Consider the following 15,007-nt stretch of genomic DNA (forward strand, 5'->3'; position numbering starts at 1 on the left):
TTTCATTTCATTTTGTTTAACTGTTGATTCCATTTTTCACCTAGTTGTTAATTTTCTTAAAATACCCATCCTAAGATTACCATTTCTCTTTTTCAATTCCTTCATTGACTTTCTATTGTTTTTACAATAAATTACAAAAGTGTTATTATTGCATAGACACCCCTTCGTTGTTTGGCTTCTACTTACATTTCCTCATTCATAAATTATTTATTCAATCAACTAATATTAGTGTGCCCATTATATTCCAGAGACTATTTCGAGTCCTTTAGATACATCAATGAATAAAACAGACAAAAGACTCCTGCTGTTATATTATATGGCTAATATCCAAATACAGTATCTTTTTACCTTTAGAACTTTGAAGAAAGTGTTTTCTACTTGAAATTATTTTTCTTCATTTTCTAAGATAATGCAGCTACTCATTCATACTCCAGTACTGGTTGTAATCTGCTTCAGGAAATCTTTCCTTGTATCCTCCCCTCTTTCCCAATTCTATAGTTTCAGACAGGTACCCATTCTATGTGCTAACTTAATACCACTTCTAATAGCACTTATCAGATTGGTTGCTTTTTATTTTAATTTATTTTACTTTATCTTATTTTTCTTTTATTATGAATATATGTATTTATTTTACTATCCATAAGAAAGTAAGATCTGAAATAATTGATGCTCTTTTTTTTTGTTTTTGTATCTCTTACTCACACGGTATTTGACACAGAATAATTCTTAAATATGTTGGAATGGAAATGTAGCAGTTTTTATTGTTTATTGTTTTAATAACTAGTCATGTGTCTTCAGTTATGCCATTACCCCTCTAAGCCATAATTTATTAAAAATGATAGAGTAATTTGGACCAGAAGCTATCCTTATATACCTAAAGTCTACAATTATAGTCCTTAAAGATAAAACACAATTTAGCTACTAGAAAATTCCTTCCAACCTTGTTTTTGATAAATCTACTCTGAAAACACATGATAAGACATACGACTTGATATAAATATCCCCCTCTTTATATTCAATAAAATATTTTTTTAAAAATCAAGAAATAACTACACAATTAATTAAAAATTTCAAAATGGAAAAATATCTTTATTCGAATTTAAAATATCTTATTTGCTTTTTCAATTCTTCTTTAACCCTACTCTCATCTGCACATTTATTGTTGGGAAATAGAAGTTACAGTAAGGGAAGTTAAATCTAGGCTGGTGGCTCAACTTAGAAATTTGATACTGAGGTGATTGTCCATGTTATATACCTCCCTATCTTCTTCCTCTAGAGATGCATAATTAATGATTTCAATAATGTGATAAAAATACCTAGCTTCATAAAGTGAATTTCATAAGATTAAAACCATTACATCCCTTCCTAAACTTGCAAAATATATTAAAGCAGGCTTCTTATCAGTATTATGAATTAAATACAAAAAAATAGAGTCACCATCTTCTGAAACTGTCACGGAAAATTTTGAACTTTGCAGCAATGATTTTATTGCCAATATATTCTTTACAGCTTTGATGAAAAGGGATATTCTACTTTGGAAACATCCTCCATGGCTTCAAAATGTACCTTAATGTTTCAGTGTGCTTTTCTATCTTTTTGCAATTAAATTGATAATGTAAAACACAATTTAAGGCACGAAATGAAAGTAAGGCAAAACTGTAGTAGTTGTTCATATTGATCTGATTTTAATACTGCCTTATACATCCTTACTTGCTTTTGAAAAAGAGTGAATTTAAATTTTCTCATTAATAATTAGGCCTTTGAGTTAAATATTTAATATTTTTATGAGGACAATATTATATTGTTTATCTCTTTGTCTTGTGCTGTATCATTCCCTTATATTTTATTTGGAGATCAGTAAACAAGCTTTTAAATCCCTTAACAACTTTGACATGATGTGCCAAAGCACCTCATTTAAGTTTATTTCTCACTGGCCAAAAATATAATTTAATGTGTGTCTGATTCTCCTTTTGAAATTAAAGTTGTGTATATCATTTTCAATTACCTACATGTTTTTACATCAAATTCATTGTATGTCTTTTAGAACAAAATTAAGTTAATAGTATTTGTGGTCAAGCATCCAAAATATGCTAGATTATTTTTTATTATTTCCTTTAAACTCTGCTTGAAAAACATGTAATTGATACTAAGAGATTAATACTAGGTACTATTTTAAATTATATTATATTGGGTAATAATGAGAGCCAAGACATTAGCAAACTAACAATAGTCCTTAAGTGTGGTAAAAATTACTCTGTACTAACTCTACCTATATTAGTCAACAACAATGTAAACTTATCAACACTAAATCCTATAGTAAATGAAATATATAATATACATATTTCTGCAAAACTAGTAAGAATTCTTCCAAATTATGTGTACCAAGAAAATGGCAATTTTACCTAAATGTTTTTGCAGTACAGAAGTGTGAACTTCTGATTGTTAATTTTGCTAGCCTTTAAAAAATAATTGTGAGACTTACAAAACAATGATCATGGTTTACCATTTTAATCTGTTACATTTCATCTCTGATTTTGGCAAAAAGTTTTGGGTTTCTGCCTCTCAATTCTTGATTCTTAAGTTTCTCAAGTTATGTGTGCTATTCCACATCTATCTAATCATTCTTTTTGCTTGAGTTGTCCAGAATCATTTTTGTTTGCCTGCAAGCCAAGATCTATAATTAAAACATAAATATACTCTTTCTTATGCATTCTAATTAAGAGCACACACATGGACACAACTCTAACGCCCAGACTGCAAGCACAGAAATCTTACTTCCTGTGAGATCCACAAGAATGAGATACCGGATCTGAAACAGAGCTGCAACAGATTCTGTGTAAGGCTTCTGTTTGGGTATTCCATGATTGCCTTTCAGCTCCAAATTCACCAAACCATACTCTGCTTTGTAATGCTTTGTCTGGGAATCCAGAAAGCGCATTTCTGCTTTGCCAGGGGTCTCCCTATCAGTTTTTGCCAACAGGGCATTAGGGAGAGACTGCTAAACTGAGGGAAGAAGAAGGGACTTTCCATTTGCTTCTTGTGGTCTGCCTATGTACTTGATGTTCCTGTGGGTGTCACCTCACTAGTACTTCTTAGCCCAGCAGAGGCAGTTTCTTCCTGGAAAAGCAGTGGAATTCAACTTTCAGTTATTCCATCACTTTCAGATCATCTCTCTGCAACACCTGTCCCCTCCTGAGATTCCAGAACAAGCTGGCCATCACTCCCCATCCCCATCACAGAGAATGGCCTGGGTTCCAGCACGATAATGCCCTTGCTCTGTGATCCAAGACACATCAGTAACAGTCAACCAGAACATCCTCCTCAAAGGTTAAATTTCAGGTCTGAAGAGCCTCCCTTCCTTGCATGTTTCTAATTTTCAGTGATTCCATTCTCTCATATTTGTTCTAGTCCTAGAAATGACAGCTGCTTGATAGAAATGATTACTACATCTCTGAACCTTAATGTTCACTTATGGGCTTTACAGTTATTTAGTTAACAATTTTATACGTAGTTAACAATTTCTCATATAAAATCTGCTCTGTTCAAGAGGAGTGTCTTATGTCTCCTGATCGGTCCTTGAATGATACCGAAATTGATATTAGAAGGAGTTCTAGGAAATAGACTCTCAAAGATGGGATTTTGATATTATTAATTTTCCCATGTCCTTGAACCTGGATGTACTGATGTCTTCAACAATGGAATATGGGGTGCTAGCAATCCATGTTATTTATTGGCATCATAATTAATCATATTATTACCTGTGGTCGATTCTGAAAAAATGTCTACTGAAGTAAATGTTTTGAGAGCCAAGTCGCTGCTACAGTTTACTATTATGATGCTAATTACAGTTACAAATACAGTACTGTTGTGTTGAATGGATTCTTCTGAGTACAGTGTAGTGCTTATAGGAAGAAGATGACAAGCTCACGTCTTTAAATTCTTATCTCTGTGATAGTCAAATAATAAGAAAATGTCTAAGGCAGCCATTAAAAATGGTTTATTTCCTGTAGCTGTAAGGTCAATACTGCTGAAAATCAAATACAGAATTAAATTTTACAGGTTACATAATTATAATGTAAGTTTTCATAGCCTCACCAAGTCTCTCATGTGAGAAGGTTAAAGCATTGAGTAGAAGGAGTGGAAGCCTGAAACAAGGCTTGGGGATATCTGGTTGGACTCATACACACTATTAATCATGAAATCCAAGCAGTCTGTCATCCTGTTTTTGAGAAGACTAACCCTTCTGTGCTTGTAATTACCTCACCTGAGAAAGCTGACTTGAAAGGAGATGTCCATTATCTTCCAGACACATCCAGTCACCTTTTGTTTGCAATAGACCAGAAACTATGGTGAGAATTCCCCATGCTCTAGGGGCGATAATTACAGAGTCTGATTTGGTAAAAAATCACTTATACATCAAAAGAATTGTAAGATTTTTCTAATTTATATCAACAAAAATCAGGAACACAGATGGACAACAGGCACATGAAAAGGTGCTCAGTATCGCTAATTATTAGAGAAATGCAAATCAAAACTACAATGAAGTATCAACTCACACGAGTCAGAATGACCATCATTAGAAAGTCTACAAATAATAAATGCTGGAGAGGGTGTGGAGAAAAAGGAACCCTGCTACACTGTTGGTGCATGTAAATTGGTTCACCACTATGGAGAACAGTATGGAGGTTCCTTAAAAAACTAAAAATAGAGTTACCATATGATCCTACAATACCACTCCTGGGCATGTATTTGGAGAAAACTTTAATTCAAAAAGATACATGTACCCCAATGTTCATAGCAGGATTCCATCATCCTCACTGACATCAAAGAACCCATCTCAAGAATAGCATCCCCTACAGTTATGTCTAGCCTATAAAGGAGAGAAACCATAGACTGTTTCAAGGATGCAGGAATTCCCTCAACAATGTACTTCTCAGCACCTTAATGCAGGGAATGTCTGTAGATCTTCTAGGAGGATGTAGTTTGTGAATAGATGTGTAGATTGCATGTGAGGAATCCATTCCAACTGTCCATACTTTTGATGCATTTGGATTCCTTCCTCCATATCATGCTGGGGAAGTTCTGACATAACTTCATTAAACATTGGTCTCTATTGAGTTCAAGTTTCAGTCATCAAACCAAGTGACTTGTTAAAGGCAATTCCATATGTCCAAACTAACACATTAAACCAGTAGTCTTTAGTAAATGCACCCTAATTAATACATTTGGGTTCATCTAATATTATATACCCTATCTCTTTGCACTGACACTCTCAGAATCCACTCTCCTATACATTCCCAGTGTTTCTGTTGATATGTACATCTTATATTCTTTCATTGGGTAATGAATATAAATATACACACATATATGTATATATGAATACATACATATACACACATGCATATATACATATTTTATAATGCTTTTTAATGTGTAAGCTATTTCCTTCCAGGTCATGGTATATGCCTGACCCTCAGGAACAGTCTGAGACTTTAGTTAAGGGTCTAGTGGCAACAAGAGTTAGTTGTTTTGGTTCTAGAGGAGAATGGCTTACTCTTGCAAGGCATCTACCCTAAATTATGATACCACAAGGGTTTCAAGAAAGGTAGGTTAATATTTGTAGACTTAGGAGGACAACACATTTTCATTAACAATGAAAGCTCAGAGTGACTTGGGGTTCAAGATTTTTAGTTTCATACGGGTCCAAACAGATGTCTCCCTTTAAAGTTTTTGAATCTCTTTTTTTTCCACTTATTGCCGTATCTTTCACATAAGAAACATGATGAAACTCTGACTTCAACCCACTCAATTTAATTTTGCATTTCATTTTAACATCAGCCCTGTGACTTCAAAAATAAATAAATAAGAGATTCTTTTAAGGTAGTCACAGAAACTCCCTGGTTCTCAGATCACATCTAGAGCTGAGCATTAAATTACCTGAGCTTGTCATTTTTTTTTTTCCCTAAGAGCCCAGTTCACTCAGGAGATTCCATTCACACCCCAGACCTGTTGTCACCTTCCTGCCATAGCAGTCAAGTGCAGCTGTTGCTTTGGATCCCAAGGTAGTTGCTTCAGTAGGCAATTCATCAAAATCAAACACAGATAATAGATTGATTAATTGTGATGCCATGGCATGCCAAGGATTATTCTCATCTCATTTTCCATTTACAAAGAGCTCAGCATTGCACTCAAGACTAATGACACAACCAAACCAATCTCAGAATCTCACCTCTGTGCACGTTTTCTTAGACGATTCCTGATGCTAGTTCTGTATTAGTCATAGTCAGTAAACAGGAATAACACAGGAATTTGAATAGGAAAAAATTAACATAAAGAATATATTAACTAGTAATCCCCAATAGGGATTAACTGCTAAGGGGCTAAGAGAACGCCAAAGAATGCAGAAATCACAGATATAGTGAGCAGCCACTACCTCAAAGACAGGCAGAGTACCAAAGGAAGAAACATATTTGCAAGAGAGCCCTGCTAAGTCTAAGATTCAGACCTCATTAGAAAAAGTGTGGCTGTGATCTAGTGGACGATGGATAAATTCATTGAGATCATGTACGCTGAGCTTGGCAAAGGGGAAACTTCCTGTTGGGGTGGAGAGAGAATTTACTAGAAACTAGCCACTAGAATTTTCCTGAGACTTTGTTGGGAAGCTGCCTCAGAGGTCCTGCCAAAACTCCAGAGAAAAGTATCCCATTATTGTGCCTATACAACTTAACAGGAAGCCATCGAGAATACCAGCAGGACTCACTGAGGAACCACTTTCAGAGTCTCCACAGACACTTGCTGGGAGGAGAGAATCATAGGATGTTTCAAAAGACCCTGGATGCCATGAGTCACAGGAGCAAGCAAGAGAGAGTGTCTGGAACTAGGAAGAGAAAGCCCTTCACCCTGCAGTGTTCCTCTTGCACCCACTACAGATTAAGCTTATGAGCTTAACACTGTGCCAACTGACAAGGAAGAAATGTTTACAGGGTCCAGCTCCAGTATAACAAATCAGGGCAAAGATGGATGAATGGATTATCTGAGAGGTAATACATTAATAATTCCCAATTCATCAAATAAAGAATTTTGAAAAGCTGAAGTCCTGCCTGAAGACAAAGAAAATATGGAATGGACAATGAAAAAGGAAGTTATTAACTATGGCTGCACAACCAGCTACAGAATTGAGGACAGCTATAGCTATATATAATTTATTTCTTGCTTCGTGTGTACGTATGTGTGTGTGTATGTATGCGTATATGTATATTGTGTATATTATATTAGTTTTCTTTCTTCTTTTTCCATTTTCCCCTTAATATATTTTGTTGAAGGTTAACAATACAATTTAATCTTCAGGTAACAGGATATTCTCTTTGGACTGCAACTGAATGTGAGGAGTAGTTAATATAAACTAGAAGTGAACAATATGACTGTCTTCCAGAGATGGATCCAGTAAGTGTTGGAAGTTTCCATCCCTCATTTTTTTAAATTGAACTATAGTTGATTTACATTGTTGTGTTAGTTTCTGGTGTACAGCAAAGTGATTCATTTATATATATATGTATATATATATATTCTTTTTCATATTCTTTTCCATTATGGTTTATTGCAAGATTTGAATATAGTTACCAGAAACCCTTATTTTAAGGAGAGAATATGAATGTCCTTATTTGCATGAAGAAGATCAGCTGCATCTTGCTAAGTAGAAACAAGAGTTGTTTTTGGTGTTTTATGGAAGTTCAAATATGTGTAGAAGGAGATCTATGGGTGCAGAGAAGCCAAAAAGAGTAGACTGTCAGTTAATAAGCTGTCATCTCTCAGCTCCAATTCCATCCTTCTAAACTTTGTCATGTGAGGCATTCTATACTATACCACCTGGCTCCATAGGCTCTGCCAAGTCTGGAGGAAGAAGAAGGCATGTATTCCTTTCTCTTTGCTTCCTTTGGGCTACCTATTTCTCCTTTATGTGTTACCTCAAAATTTTTCTTCACCCGCACCAGAGTTAGCTGCTTCCCCAAGCAGCAGCTGAATTTTGTTTACAGATTTTCCAAAACTTGCAGAAAAGCCTCATCATGTTTCTTTCTGAGATACCAGAACCAGGCAGCTGGCAGTCCCACTTTAGGGTCTGAGTTTCATCTCCATGGAACCACTCCTCCAAGCTTCTAAGTTTCTAAGGTCCAAAATCAGTTTATTTTCAGTTAATCAAAAGGAAAATCTCCTGGGTAGCTCTTATTCAGGTGAACGTGCTTAAAAGTTGCTCTCCTGCTAGTCTAGAAGAAGCAAACAACCATGTAGCAAAATTCCTATGGAGAGGGGTGGCCTCTATGACCCAAGGCCCTCAGTCGTACAGCTGCGAGAAACTAACTCTGTCAACCATCTGAAAGTACTTGAAGAGTTCCAGTTGGGAAGGCCATCCTCCCAACACCTTGATTGCAATTTTGTGAGACCTGAGCAGAGGACTTAGACAAGTCATGTCTTAACTCCTGACTGACAGAAATCATGAAATAATGAAAGTGTGTGGTTTTAAGCCACTAAATTAGTGGTAGTTTGTTATACAGTGATGGAAAACAAATACATATTCCTAGGTTTGGTAGCTACATTCCTGGTAACTGTGTTCATAAATCTCTACCTCTGTGGTATTTTAATGTGTGGTATTTTAATTTTAATTCTTGCTTTTTATGCTACCTTGTTAACAACTTTTTACCTAGTTAACTATTCTCTATGTGAGATTTTCTCTTCAGTTACTAATGTTAATTCTGTCTCCTGAACTGACTGATAACAGGATTTCCTTACTTCTTTCAAGTAATTGCCCATTCAATAAATGTATATAATATTTATGGACTGTCCTCTATGAAAAATTGTGTACCTTTGAATGTATTACTTGTCATTTTTATACAATTATAGTCAATATATTTTTATGTTTTACATGCTATAGACATCTTCCTATGTGCATTTGGACAGATTCACTGTCTGTAAAGAGTCTGGGAACACACACAGAGCCCAGTGTCTGAGAGAAGTAATTGGGTACAAAATAATGTAACTCTTTTATAAAGGTCTTAGCAGCATATTCATGTGTAGATAATATGTTAAAAATAGGTTGATAATTGACATATGATAAATACTAATGTAAATTAGTTCATTCTAGTTATGCTTTATCAAATAATTTTATAACAAAAAATCTGTATCAATGCAGTTTGGTTCATATTCAGAAGCTTAGATAAGAATACGTAAGAGGGAAACTGGACCACTTTCTCATATTATATACAAAAATAAACTCAAAATGGATGAAAGACTTACATTTGTAAGGTCTTACATTTGTAAGACCTGAAACCATAAAATTACTAGAAGAAGACGTAGGCAATATGCTCTTTGACATCCATCTTAGCGATATTTTTTTTTGGATGTGTCTCCTAAGGAAAGGGCAACAAAAGCAAAAATAAACAAATAGGACAACATCAAACTTAAAAGCTTTTGCACAGTGAAATAAACTCTCCACAAAACAAAAAGACAGTCTACTGAATGGGAGAAGTTATTTGCAAATGATATATCCAATAAAGGGTTAATATCTGAATTATATAAAGAACCCACACAGTTCAATATCAAAAAACACAAACAATCTGAATAAAAGTATGCCAAAGACCTGCACAGATATTTTTCCAAGGAAGATATAGATGGCCAACAGGCACATTAAAACATGCTCAGCAACACTAATCATCAGGAAAATGCAAATCAAAACCACACTGAGATATCACCTCACATCTGTCAGAATGGCTATCATCAAAAGGACAAGAAATAACAAGTGTTGGCAGGGATGTGGAGAAAAGGGAACCCTCATGCACTGTTGGTAGGAATGTAAATTGGTGCAGCCACTATGGAAAGCAGTAAAAAGGTTTCTCAAAAAATTAAAAATAGAACTACCATGAGATCCAGCAATTCCACTTCTGGTTATTTATTCAAAGCAAATGAAAACGGTAATTCAGAAAGATATTTGTACCCTTATGTTCATTTCCTCATTATTTACAATAGCCAAGATACAGAAGCAACCGAAGTGTAGATTGATAGATGAATGGATAAAGAAGATATGGTACACACACACACACACACACACAACTGAATATAACTCAGCCAAAAAAGAATGAAATCTTTCCCTTTGCAACAACATGGGTGGACCTTGAGGCCATTATGCTATGTGAAATAAATCAGAGATAGACAAATACCATATGATTTCACTTATATGTGGAATCTAAAAAAACAAAACAAACAAACATAACAGAATTAGACTCGTAGATATAGAGAAGAAACTGGTGGTTCCTAGGGGAGGGGGTGGGTGAAATCGGTGAAATAGGTGAACGGGATTAAGAGGTACAAACTTCCAGTTATAAAATAAATGTCACAGGATGTAACGTACAGCATGGGGAATATAGCCAATAATATAGTAATAACTTTGTGTGGTGACAGATGGTAACTAAGTTTATTGTGATCATCATTTCATATTGTATAGAAATATCGAATCACTGTGCTGTAAACTGAAACTAATATATTGCAAATCAATTATACTTTAATTAAAAAAAAGAGTAAGTAAAGGGAACAGTAGAAGGAAACATTGAAATGTTTGTATTTTCCAAAATAAGGAGTAATGATTCTACATTGTTTTAGAAATATTTCTCCACGAATGCTACATTTTATTCTCTATATTTTAGTATCATTTTAACATCTGCAACACATACAAACATAGAACTCAGTTAAGACAACATGCTGTCCAGAGTGCCCCAAATTTATTTTCTTCCCACTCTGACCACTGATAAATTATTACTTGTGGAAGTCAGGTTACATTCCACCCACTCTATTGTCTATTTGTATCTCAATTTGCTCCTTCAAATTTGGATTTTTAAAAGATGATAAAAATAATTAATGGAGAGATATTTGGTCACTGTCGAATTAGGAATATATACATAGAAGAATCCTCCTGGGGAGCTGTGGCTCTCCTTGACCTTTATCTAATGTTATAGCTCTCTTGGTGATCCTCTGTATTCTGCCTTCGTGTTCCCTCTTAGGCTGCTGTATATGTTGCTCTACAAATTTAAGCTCCTTTAATGTTAACTATTTACTGCTCCAATTTGAAATGGAGTATATATTAAAAAAGGAATTACTAGGAAATATTGTGGCCTACACTCTTAAAATATTCTTTCCACCAAAGATGATTAATTTATCCTTCTCACCAGTGATCGGTTCAGGAAGGTATGGAGAGGCCAATTTTGGTTAATTAGATGAAGAAAATAATTCTGCTTTTAAAGTAATGTTTAGTTCTTTATTAACTTTATTTTTTGCATTCCATTTCTTTCTTGAATGAGGTGAAGTTGATTTTGGTATCAATAAAGACAGTATGACACGATGGTACAGACGATGGACTGTGGAGCTAGATTGCCCAAGTTTTTTTTTGTTTTTTGTTTTGGAAAAAACAAATACATTTTACTACATTAACACAAAAACAAACAAATCCTCTCTTCAACCAAAATGAAAAGGCAAGCTACAGACTGGGAGATGTGTGCAACATATTTAACTAACAAAACAGTGAGTACTTAGAACATAGTTAGAAAAATTAATTGATGTAAAGCAATCAACCCAATCAAAACAATGGACAAAGTACATGAACAGGCATTTTACAGAAAAGGAAACCTGTCAGGCCAATAAACTTAATGAAAATTCTCAACCTCATGAGGAATCAGGAAATGCAAATTACATTAACATTTCACATCCACCTTATTTAGACTGCCCAAGTTTGAATCCTAGATCTCCTACTTGCTGGATGTTTGACCTGGACAAGTTATTTACATTCTCTGTTTATTGGTTTTCTCACCTGTGGATTCAGATTTAACTACATCATAGGGTTGAACAATAAATTTAGATTATTGCTTGGCATGTAGAGTATCTATCATACTGTGCTTTTGTTATCTCAATATCTACCCTACCTCATCTTCAATATTTTATTTAAAAAGATCAGGTTTCTTTAATTTCATTGGACCCATAAAGAAGCACATGGTCCTTTTTATTGTCATGAAGCAATGATTGATGATATTAAGTTTTCTTCAACTAATTTTGTACTATCACACAAAATCATCTTTTTATAAGTACTGATTTTTTTACAGAAGTTGTCTTAAATCAGTCCAGTTATAAAAATTTCTGTGGGGTCAGAGTGTGGCTCAGGGGAGGAACCTTTATTGCTTTTTTCATACAGTGTTTCAGAAAACATTATTATTATATACACAGTGCCTTTTGGGCTGGAGTCATGTCTTCTTTCACTGATCTGTTTTCTCCTCTTAAATTATGAGCAGGAGGTCGGCCCAACTAGCAGTAAAATCCAATGTGTGGTGAAATATTTCCATGGTTGTTTGGTGATTATTCTTTTCATTTCTTTTACCTTGCCTTGCATTTCTCCTGACTGGTTGCTGCCAGACAGCATATTTACAATGATTTTTATTCAGTTGATCAGCTCATCTTTAGTATAAAGATGGGCTTAGTGATACTCAGATTGTGTCCTTCTCATTTACCCAAGGAATATCTTTCAAAATAAGGGAATTCTGGTTTTCCTAATGTAGGTCTCTCTATCTGCCTATCTATCTATCTATCATCTATCTATCTATCTATCTATCTATCTATCTACTTACCTATCCATCATCCATCTATCCTCCCTGGACTCAGACCAGATATCACTCTATATGATGACTAAAATGTATCACTTGTGGTTTGAATTGTGAAGGTCTCTTTTCCTTTCTTCTCCCTACCTTTCTCCTTCCCTTTCTCACTCTTTCTGTCTGTATCTCTTTTTATTTCTTTCCTCTTGTTACAAGGGGAGGATGTTACGGGTTGAATTGTGTACCCCCCCAAAATTTATATTGAAGCACTAGCCCCCAGCACCTCAGAATGTAACCTTATTTGGAAATAGGATTGTTGCAGGTGTAGGTAAGATGAAGTTATAGGTGGGATGGAGTGGGGTGGGACCTTAATTTGACATGACTTGCTATTCTCAACAGAGTACCATGTGAAAACAGAGAAACAGGGAACAAACCATGAGAAAAGAGTGAACTGGAGTGATGCTTCAGTAATCCAAGAAATGCTAAAGACTGCAGGTAAACCACCAGAAGCTAGAAAGAAGCAAGGCAGGATTGTCCTACAGGTTTCAGAGAGAACATGGTCCTGCTGACATCTTGATTTCAGACTGCTAGCCTCCAGAACCGGGAGATACAGTTCTGTTGTTTCAGCCACCCAGTTTGTGGTACTTTGTTATGGTAGCCCTAGGAAACTAATAGAGAGAGCAGAGCAGAAATGCTTTCTCTGTGTCACCTCCAACTATTGGTCTGCAAGTAGTTAAAACATGAAAATCTGAAACTGCACTTTTATGGTAGCATCAATATTTTTACTTATTGTATAATTAATGACACTATTAGAATTGCATTCATTAAAGTAGGAGATAATTATAAACAGTTGTTAAAATCATGCAGCTTATTTACCCTAGCATCATTTATAGTAATACACAATTTTATTCAAAAGTTTTCCCTAAGTATCATGCCTTCAAACTCACAATAGGAGTATAAAAATTTAACAGTGTCAAGTTTTAGCCGAATACTCCAAAATATGTAAATCTTCATAAAGACAGATCAAATTTTATAAAACTGTTAGTAACTGCCAATATTTTTCACCTTTATTAAAGTTGGGGAAAAAACATAATTAGCACTTCATGCTTTAAGAACTAAGTTGGGTCCTCAGTTGACCTTGGGCCAGAAAGTTGATAAACACAGCAACTTCAGAAATTAATTTTCATAAAAGCCTGGGTATGTGTATAAATTTTGAGCAGGCTGGTGTTAGCACTAATCTTATCAGTACAGCTGTGCAAGGTTGTCCCAATTCAACTTCAAACCCTGACATTAGTACTTATTTTTGAAATTGTTTCAAAAAGGTTTTCAAATTACATTAAACAGATGTGATTAAATCAACTTATTCTAACATCTTACCGTATGAACATAGCACCCACTGTAATCTTGAGATCTAAGCTACCTCTTATGGGTTTATAGCCCTGAAGTGTAAGAATTCAGTATTATTCATTGCCACTTACATATTCATAGCTCCTTACAGATAGATTTTCTTTTTTGCTTGGATTTCACTCATGTGATTAAAAAAAACAACATAATTTTTACTCCTTTTGTTTTCTGCTAGAAAAAGATGTTCAGACAACGATGCCCAAAAATCCAGAAATGTCCTAGAGCAGTGGTGGTCTCTTTTACTTAAAACTCTCAAAGTATTTAAGAAGGTTCCAAGTGTCTAGTTACTTTTAATGAGATGTACCTCATTTTTTTATACTGTTTTTGTTTTTGTTTTTTTAATTATTATTTATTTTATTTTTTTGGCTGTGTTGGGTCTTTGTTTCTGTGCGAGGGCTTTCTCTAGTTGCGGCAAGCGGGAGCCATTCTTTATCGCGGTGCGCGGGCCTCTCACTGTCGTGGCCTCTCTTGTTGCGGAGCACAGGCTCTAGACGCTCAGGCTCAGTAGTTGTGGCTTATGGGCCCAGTTGCTCCGCGGCATGTGGGATCTTCCCAGACCAGGGCTCGAACCCGTGTCACCTGCATTGGCAGGCAGATTCTCAACTACTGTGCCACCAGGGAAGCCCTATACTAAGTTTTTTGTTGTTTGTTTTATTTTATATTGAGATGTAGTTGATTTACAATGTTGTGTTAGTTTCAGGTATACAGCAAAGTGATTCAGTTATACATATACATGAATCTATTCTTTTTCAAATTCTTTTCTGATTTGGGCTATTACAGAGTATTGAGCAGAGTTCGCTGTGCTGTACAGTATGTCCTTCTTAGTTATCTATTTTAAATATAGCAGAGTGTACGTGTCAATCCTAAACTGCCAGTCTATTCCTCCCACCCCCCATCCTTCCCTCTGGTAACCCAATGTTCAAGATGTATCTTCTTTTTTTTTTTTTTCCTAGTATGATACACATAATGTATCACGTCAC

The 15,007-nt window shown here is 35.1% G+C and overlaps 1 pseudogene; it reads left to right on the plus strand.

The window, feature by feature from the left end:
- The first annotated feature begins 3,265 nt into the window (after nucleotides 1-3,265).
- LOC116756343 overlaps nucleotides 3,266-15,007 on the plus strand; it is a 183,740-nt pseudogene continuing 171,998 nt past the window's right edge.

The sequence above is a fragment of the Phocoena sinus genome, chromosome 7 (assembly GCF_008692025.1).
Source record: "Phocoena sinus isolate mPhoSin1 chromosome 7, mPhoSin1.pri, whole genome shotgun sequence".
Taxonomy (NCBI): domain Eukaryota; kingdom Metazoa; phylum Chordata; class Mammalia; order Artiodactyla; family Phocoenidae; genus Phocoena; species Phocoena sinus.